The sequence below is a fragment of the Oncorhynchus kisutch genome, linkage group LG4, assembly GCF_002021735.2.
Source record: "Oncorhynchus kisutch isolate 150728-3 linkage group LG4, Okis_V2, whole genome shotgun sequence".
NCBI classification, from domain to species: domain Eukaryota; kingdom Metazoa; phylum Chordata; class Actinopteri; order Salmoniformes; family Salmonidae; genus Oncorhynchus; species Oncorhynchus kisutch.
Genome location: NC_034177.2, coordinates 58,575,792 through 58,585,483, shown reverse-complemented (window position 1 = coordinate 58,585,483; position 9,692 = coordinate 58,575,792). Strand labels below are relative to the sequence as shown.

The window sequence follows — 9,692 nt, the reverse complement described above, 5'->3', positions numbered from 1 at the left end:
CTACAAAGTATATATATTTTTTAATGTGAGTGAAAGCCAGCAAGATGCATCCACTGTAGAGCAATAACGTGGTGCACATATCTACACGTGATGAAGTATGCAATTTTCGGTAACCGCTTTATATATTGTTGCCATATATTGAATATATAATTAGATATGTAGAAAGGTGTATTGAATATTTTGGTATTGTTTTGACATGGGAGATTCTCAATTGGGCAAAAGTTCATCCTCTTGTTGACGACTCCGTCCTCCTTTACTTCGTGACCGGGAAACCAATAAGTGGTCTAGGAGGGTGTCAATTGGCTAGTAGGTGAATGGAGGAGTGTCCTCCTCGCCTCTTCCCGCCGAGGAAGCACAAGAGGGTCCTTCGTGGAAGAGTTTTGTAATCCGCCACGCCCTTTGAATCAGCTCCTGTTTTGTCCGTGGAGAAAAGCATGCATATATTTAAAATAAGTAGCATATAGTTTTTATCTATAAAATGTCTAGCACAACTAGCTACATTTATGTTTACTACTTTACACGTTTATTTTGGGATTCCACCCCTGTAAATGTCATTTGCATGATGCTAGTGAAGGAGAGTAATTTCATACAAGCGCATTTGTTTCTACATTTCCTCTCCTCGATTACCTTTGAACTTTTTCCAAAGGAGGATGGAGGCGCTCTGATACATGCATTCACAGTGGTAGGCCTACTTAGGAACAAAGACTGAAGCAGAACGATAGCTTTCATATGATTCCACCCCCCTGGGTATCATAATGAGAATCTCGGATGAGTTGTCCCAGAGCCATATATTTGCTATGATATTTTGCGGATGAGTAGTTTTAAAGGGTAATTCCCAAACCCAATTTCAGGCTTTGCCCAACACCTTAAAAAAATATGTAATGCATTCATGTGAGAAGTTGTCGGTGGGGGTAAATGGCACAACAAATACCAGCTGTTTCACTGCGAGGTGGAGCAGGTTGCTGTATGTCAGTACTGGTGCTCCTCAGTCACGGACACGCTGTCTGCGACGTGGAGGTCAGGCACGACCTACGGGTAAATCAGCAAGAAGTGGAATAAGTTGTGGTAAGCAGCAAGGAAGCAGGACTAGGCCTGTAGAAGTTGAAACTAACCATTGGTCAAGGGTCAGATACTGTATATCCTCCCCCTTATGGATAAGGTTATGATTAGGGATATAGTCTGATCCTAGAACTGTGGTTTGAGGCAAGCAGGCAGTCTACCTATGTCTCTCCAGGTATAAAAATCAAATCCATTTTTTGTTGTTTTTGCTCTGCACTCCAGCATTTTTGATTTGAAATGGTACAACGACTGAGGTTAATGTGTAGACTGTCAATTTTAATTTGAGGGTATTTTCATCCATATCGGGGTGAACCGTTTAGAAATTAAACCACTTTTTGAACAGTCCCCCCATTTTAGGAGACCAAAGGTATTGGGACAAATTCACTTACGTGTATTAAAGTAGTCAAAAGTTAAGTATTTGGACCCATATTCCTAGCAAGCAATGATTATTACATCATGCTTGTGACTCTACAAACTTGTTGGATGCATTTTTTGTTTGTGTTCCAGATCATTTGTCATCAATAGAAAGTAATGGTAAATAATGTATTGTGTAATTTTGGAGTCACTAATTGTAAATAAGAATATATGTTTCTTACCACTTACATTAATGTGGATGCTACCATGATTATGGATAGTCTCAAATGAATTTTTGAATAATGATGAGTGAGAAAGTTAGACGCACAAATATCATACCCCCAAGACATGCTAACTTCTCACCATTACAATAACAGAGATGGTTGGCGATTTTGGGGGGGGGGGGGTATGATCTTTATGCCTCTCATCTTTCTCACTCATCATTAGTCACAATTCACTCTTTCTGGGTAGAGACCTACCCAGAAAGACTCACAGTTGAAATCACTGCCAAAGGTCATTCTAACTTGAATCAAGATACATGACTGTCGGAAAGTATTCAGACCCCTTGACTTTTTCCACATTTTGTTAGGTTACAGCCTTTTTCTAAACTCCATTACATCGTTTTTTCCCCATCAATCTACACACAATACCCCATAATGACAAAGGAAAAACAGGCTTTTAGAAATGTTTGCTCATTTAAAAATGTGAAAAATATAATCACATTTACATAAGTATTCAGACCCTTTACTCAGTACTTTCTTGAAGCACCTTTGGCAGCGATTACAGCATTGAGTCTTCTTTGGTGTGACTCTACAAGCTTGGCACACCTGTATTTGAGGAATTTCTCCCATTCATCTCTGCAGATCCTCTCATGCTCTGTCAGGTTGGATGGGGGAGCGTTGCTGCACAGCTATTTTCAGGTCACAAGGGAGATGTTAAATCGGTTTCAAGTCCGGGCACTGGCTGGGCCATAAGGACATTCAGAGACTTGTCCCGAAGCCACTCTTGCGTTGTCATGACCGTGTAATTAGGGTCGTTGTCCTGTTGGAAGGTGAACCTTTGCCCCAGTCGGAGGTCCTGAGCCCTCTGAAGCAGGTTTTCATCAAGGATCCCTCTGTACTTTGCTCCGTTCATCTTTCACTTAATCCTTACTAGTCTCAAAGTCACTTCTGCTGAAAAACATCCCCGCAGCATGATGCCGCCACCACCATGCTTTACCGTAGGGATGGTGCCAGGTTTCCTCCAGACATGACGCTTGGAATTCAGGCCAAAGATTTCAATCTTGGTTTCATCAGACCAGAGAATCTTGTTTCTCATGGTCTGAGTCTTTAGGTGTCTTTTGGCAAACTCCAAGCGGGCTGTCGTGCCTTTTACTGAGGAGTGGCTTCCGTCTGGCCACTCTACCATAAAGGCCTGATTAGTGGAGTGCTGCAGAGATGGTTGTCCTTCTGGAAGGTTCTCCCATCTCCACAGAGGAACTCAAGAGCTCTGTCAAAGTGACCATCGGGTTCTAGGGTCACCTCCCTGACCAAGGCCCTTCTCCCCGATTGCTCTGTTTGGCCGGATGGCCAGCTCTAGGAAGAGTCTTGGTGGTTCCAAACTTCTTCCATTTAAGAACGAAGGAGTGTGCCACTGTGTTCTTGGGGACCTTCAATACTGCAGACATTTTTTGTTACCTTACCCCAGATCTCAACACAATCCAGTCTCAGAGCTCTATGGACAATTCCTTCGACCTCATGGCTTGGATTTTGCTCTGACATGCACAGTCAACTGTGTGGCCTTGTATAGACAGTTGTGCGGCTTTCCAAATTATGTCCAATCAATTGACTTTACCACAGGTGGACTCCATTCAAGTTGTAGAAACATCTCAAGGATGATTCATGGAACAGGATGCACCTGAGCTCAATTTCGAGTCTCATTGCAAAGGTTTTGAATGATTATGTAAGTAAGCTAATTCTATTTTGTTTCAATCATTATGGGGTATTGTGTGTAGATTGCTGATAAAAACATTTTATTTAATAAATTTTAGAATGAGACTGTAACGTAACAAAATGTGTAAAAAGTTAAGGGGTCTGAGTACTTTCCGAAAGCACTGTATGGCAGTGTTTGTAGTACCTTAAGAGTCTTCTTAGGTTGATGACACCGGACAAGTACGGTTTTAGTATTTAATTGTAACTTAGAATAACATCCCCTTATTCAACTGGATTAAGCTACCGGAGGCTTTTTCAAGCATGGTTATATATGGCAGACACAGAAAACGACTACGGAGAGCGGAAAGCAAACCCCCGTCTTGAGTCAATACTGCCATATATTAGGTATAGTTTATTAGGTACACCCATATAGTTGGACCCCCTTTGCCTCCAGAACAGCCTGAATTCTTTGGGGCATGGAAACATTGCTCAATTAGTATCAAGGGACCGAACGTGTGCCAGGAAAACATTACACCATCGCCACCAGCCTGTAACATTTACACCAGGCAGGATGTTGGCATAGACTCATGCTGCCTATGTCAAATCCTGACTTTGCCGTCAGCATGACACAACAGGAACCGGGATTCATCGGACCAGGGGACGCTCTTCCACTCCTTAATTGTCCAGCGTTGGTGATCGCATGCCCACTGGAGCCGCTTCTTCTTGTTTTCCGATGACAGCAGTGGAACCCGGTGCGGTCGTCTGCTGCAATAGCCCATTCGTCACAATGACCAACGTGTTTTGCTTTCCGAGATGCTGTTCTGCACACCGCTATTGTACTGTGCCATTATTTGTACAAACATTATATGTTTGTGGCCTGCCTGTTAGCTTCCGCGATTCTTGCCATTCTCCTTCGACCTCTCATCAATTATATTTTTCGCCCACAGGCCTGCTGCTGACTGGATGTTTTTTGTTTGTGCGTGACAAACCCGGGAGCCTGCCATTTTTTTTAGATACTGGAACCGGCACCAAGGATCATACAACACACTCAGTCTCTTAGGTTACTCATTTGATTTATTTATTTTTATCTGTTATTTTACCAGGTAAGTTGACTGAGAATACATTCTCATTTGCAGCAACGACCTGGGGAATAGTTACAGGGGAGAGGAGGGGGGATGAATGAGCCAATTGTAAACTGGGGATTATTAGGTGACCGTGATGGTTTGAGGGCCAGATTGGGAATTTAGCCATGACACCGGGGTTAACACACCTACTCTTATGATAAGTGCCATGGGTTTTTCGGATGACTGCCTTGCCTGGTTCACCAATTACTTTGCAGACAGAGTTCAGTGCGTAAAATCGGAGGGCATGCTGTCTGGTCCTCTGGCAGTCTCTATGGGGGTGCCACAGGGTTCAATTCTCGGGCCGACTCTTTTCTCTGTGTATATCAATGATGTTGCTCTTGCTGCGGGGGATTCCCTGATCCACCTCTACGCAGACGACACCATTCTATATACTTTCGGCCCGTCTTTGGACACTGTGCTATCTAACCTCCAAACAAGCTTCAATGCCATACAACACTCCTTCCGTGGCCTCCAACTGCTCTTAAACGCTAGTAAAACCAAATGCATGCTTTTCAACCGGTCGCTGCCTGCACCCGCATGCCCGACTAGCATCACCACCCTGGATGGTTCCGACCTAGAATATGTGGACGTCTATAAGTACCTAGGTGTCTGGCTAGACTGCAAACTCTCCTTCCAGACTCATATCAAACATCTCCAATCGAAAATCAAATCAAGAGTCGGCTTTCTATTCCGCAACAAAGCCTCCTTCACTCACGCCGCCAAGCTTATCCTAGTAAAACTGACTATCCTACCGATCCTCGACTTCGGCGATGTCATCTACAAAATGGCTTCCAACACTCTACTCAGCAAACTGGATGCAGTCTATCACAGTGCCATCCGTTTCGTCACTAAAGCACCTTATACCACCCACCACTGCGACTTGTATGCTCTAGTCGGCTGGCCCTCGCTACATATTCGTCGCCAGACCCACTGGCTCAAGGTCATCTACAAGTCCATGCTAGGTAAAGCTCCGCCTTATCTCAGCTCACTGGTCACGATGGCAACACCCATCCGTAGCACGCGCTCCAGCAGGTGTATCTCACTGATCATCCCTAAAGCCAACACCTCATTTGGCCGCCTTTCGTTCCAGTACTCTGCTGCCTGTGACTGGAACGAATTGCAAAAATCGCTGAAGTTGGAGACTTTTATCTCCCTCACCAACTTCAAACATCAGCTATCTGAGCAGCTAACCGATCGCTGCAGCTGTACATAGTCTATTGGTAAATAGCCCACCCTTTCTCACCTACCTCATCCCCATACTGTTTTTATTTATTTACTTTTCTGCTCTTTTGCACACCAATATCTCTACCTGTACATGACCATCTGATCATTCATCACTCCAGTGTTAATCTGCAAAATTGTAATTATTTGCCTACCTCCTCATGCCTTTTGCACACATTGTATATAGACTCCCCCTTTGGTTTCTACTGTGTTATTGACTTGTTAATTGTTTACTCCATGTGTAACTCTTTGTTGTCTGCTCACACTGCTATGCTTTATCTTGGCCAGGTCGCAGTTGCAAATGAGAACTTGTTCTCAACTAGCCTACCTGGTTAAATAAAGGTGAAATAAAAAATAAATAAAAAATCCTTAATGACCTCAGAAAGTCAGGACACACGTATAACGTCCCATCTGAAAGATAGCACCCTACAGAGGGCAGTGTCACTGCCCTGGGGCATTGGGATATATTTTTTTTAGACCAGAGGAAAGAGTGCCTCCTACTGGCCCTCCAACACCACTTCCAGCAGTATCTGGTCTCCCATCCAGGGACTGACCAGGACCAACCCTGCTTTGCTTCAGAAGCAAGCCAACAGTGGTATGCAGGGTGGTATGCTGCTGGCAAATTTAGCCCATTCTAACGTTCATTCCAAGAGTAACTTGATGCCTAACTGCCTTCTTTATGTAGCACACTACAGCCACGTGACTCACTATCTGTAGGAGCGAACCGTTTTCATGAACATGGTGGTGTACTTGTCACAAGTTAAATCCACTTCAATCAATGTAGATGAAGGGGAGGAGACAGGTTAAAGAAGGATTTTTAAGCATTGAGACAATTGAGACATGGATTGTGTATGTGTGCCATTCAGAAGGTGAATAGGCAAGACAAAAGATTTAGGTGCCTTTGAACGCGGTATGGAAGTAGGTGCCAGGCGCACTGGTTTGTGTAAAGAACTGCAACGCTGCTGAGTTTTTCATGCTCAACAGTTTCCAGTGTTCAATGACTATGTACAAAGGGGCAGCAGTCTCTAAGGTGCAGGGTAGAGTACCGGGTAGTAGCCAGGTAGTAGTAGGTTCAGGGCAGGGTATGACTGCTAAGCAGCCTGATGGCCTGATGGCCTGGGGATAAATAGCTTCTATCAGTCTCTCGGTCGCAGCTTTGATTCACCTGTCTCCGCCTTCTAGATGTTAGCGGGGTGAACAGGACGTGGCTCGAGTGGCTGAGGTCTTTGGTGATCTTCTTGGCCTTCCTGTGACACCGGGTGCTGTAGATGTCCTAGAAGGCAGGCAGTGTGCCCCCGGTGATGTGTTGGGCTGAACGCACCGCCCTCTGGAGAGCACTGTGGTTGTGGTCGATGCAGTTGCCGTACCAGGCGGCGATACAGCCCGACAGAATGCTCTTGCTGCTCTTGAAGTTTGCATATTTGTTTTGTAAATGTCAGATCTACACCGATGCATCGAGAAATAAAGCATACTGAGTGTGTCATTATAGTAGGGGTGGTTCTTGAAATTAGTCTGATATCCAAAGACTCATGTTGGTTCTCAAGCTTTAGCTCAGTGGGCTAACAAGGTCTAGAGAAACACGTTCAATACCAGTCGATCACATCTGTGTCTGATCAAGCATGTCTGCATGTCTGATCAAATGCACATCCTTGTCCTCATCCTGATAATGTTTATCATCATCAATTCAGAAACAGGTGACTGCTGTCTGCTCATTTGACAAATAGGCATTTTCTCTCAATCACTTAACAAGACAGTTCTTGCTCATATCTTTGTGGCATTATCTCTGGTTAGGAAGGAGGGGAGTTGAGACAGTCAGAGGATACAACTGGACTACCTCATGTAATTTATTCCTCTGTCTTTCCTCTTCTAAACCTTACCACCCTCCATTCTTCTGACCATAGTCCCGGTAGAAGTTGATTTAACCCAACATCCAGGTTCAGCTTTACCTTCCCCGATACTAACCTTAACCCTCAGGGGGGGGAATTCAATACTGACCTTAGATTAGAGTCTATGGAAATTTGTGGGAACTTCATCCTTTTCTTCTGAGCATTGCCCCATCACCCCAGTGTCATGAGTTACAGTTGGTGATGTCGATCAGTCAAACAGGAAGTGGTGACTGTGTATGGGTGTAGGCCTATGTAGCAACAGGATGTTATCTGGTTCATTCATGTCTGCCACTGAACCATCGGGACGACTCAGACTTTATGAATAAGGAAATGGGGGAGAACAAGGTTGCACGCCCACACGTCAGACACATATTTTTAAGAAGGTGACACGTCAAGACTGCATAGCAACACTCCTCCCTCCTCTCTCTTTCTTTTCTTGGATTTCTACGGAAGGGAGTGTCAGTCGTCACCCCTACATCCCCCACCCCTGTATCCATCTCTACATCCCTCTCCTTCTGGTTGAAGTCATAGGAATGTTGGCCCTGAACCTTGCCCTACATCCTTTGCCCATTCCTTTCTCCTGTTCTCATTAGCTCTCTGGCCAGCTGTGTAGAACAGGGGCCAGCAGTATCTCTGAGAGGAGTCTACTCCACACACACAAACACTAGAAACCCCATTCAAACTTCAAAATGTGTAGACCGATCCGGATTAAGTTGCTTGTGTACAACCTTTTGATAAGTAGACGGCGCTCTGCGTTTTTGCCTGACTTGTTGGGAAATTGTCAAAAAGGCAATTGTTTCAAACAAACCAAGAGATACAACTGTTAACCGCATCAAATACATTCATTAAACTAACTACCAACTGTTGAATTTACAGTCATTGACACATCAGATACTTTGATCACTTAACCCAATCAATTTAGACAAAAACAGCTCTATAGTTGAGAGATCTTTTGGTCAAATGACAGTTGTGTAGCCTAAGACAGTATGTCTTTCTTTACTCCACACAAAGAATGTTTGGAATCAAAACAAAGGTGAAGCACCCAGCTGCAGATTACTTGCGCTGACAGCGTTTGATATGCGAACCTCAAAGCCCATGCGTCCCAAATTGTATTTTTGCATCTGAAATGGTATGTGCGTGCACAACCTGTAGACATTTGTTGGTTTCGTGTGCATAGCATGAGTCAGTAGCTTTGTTCCAGAGCGTCAGTGTGCTATGCACATACCAGTTGGCACACAAGCTCTGGTCCAGGGCGTTATGCTAACCAATGTTGCGTGTGCAGGTAGCTAGTACATGCTAGCTAGCAAACACTGTATCTCAGGATTCCCCAACTGGCGGAAGGCTGGCCGAATTTGGTCAGCGGGTGATTTTATTTGGCTCCACAAGATATCTTGCCGCCTTGCAAGCATTTATATATTTTTAAAATATATTATATTTTTCAAAAGAGCCGCAAGAAATCTTCTTGAAAGCAGCGGGACAGGAAAATGTTACATAGCAGTGTATGGCCTCGGTTTGGTCGTTAGCGGTTCATAGAGATTACAGTTTTTTAGTGAGGGGAGATGTAGGAGCTCACGTCTTACAACTTTTTAATTGATGCCAGGGATCAAATATCACAGATTCCTTATGATGAGAAATTGGCCTCAGGAAAAAGTATTTTGTCTTGAAGAATCTGTTAGAATTTGTTATCTGGCCAAACACTCCTTGCCAACTCAGAAAACCTTGGGGGGGTTTTAATCTCGTGAGACATGTTATGTTGTTTTATTCTGAAATAGATTTATAGAATGGACGAAAGGGAGAAGGGGTCAAGAGAAATTTGCATTGGGGTTCCCAAACCTAAAATGAACTAAGTTTTAGTTCATGAACATGAAGAGCAATGTGGATATGGAGAATCATGGGGAAAAGAGACCAGTGAATCGTTAGACACGGCGTCATTATCTCGCCACCGAGTCTAAAGGGTGGTACATGCCAAATAAGAGATACATAAACGATGGGGTGGATTAAAACAAACGTTTAATGATTGGAGTGAGGACAGTGGATTTACCATTATCGTGTTTGGTTTATAATTAATACTTTTGGATTGCTGATTAAGATGTAGTGAATGCTAATGAAATGTACACTTTCTTTTCCAGAAGAAGAGG

General features: G+C 43.9%; 1 long non-coding RNA gene across 1 annotated transcript; it reads right to left on the bottom strand.

Annotated features, from left to right (window-relative positions):
* LOC109889743 (uncharacterized) lies at nt 1-7,832 on the bottom strand. The gene is made up of 3 exons (XR_002255322.2): nt 7,664-7,832; nt 932-1,029; nt 1-411 (listed from the first exon to the last, which is right to left on the bottom strand). It is a non-coding gene; the product is annotated as an uncharacterized LOC109889743 (long non-coding RNA).
* Between the last annotated feature and the right edge of the window lie 1,860 nt (nt 7,833-9,692).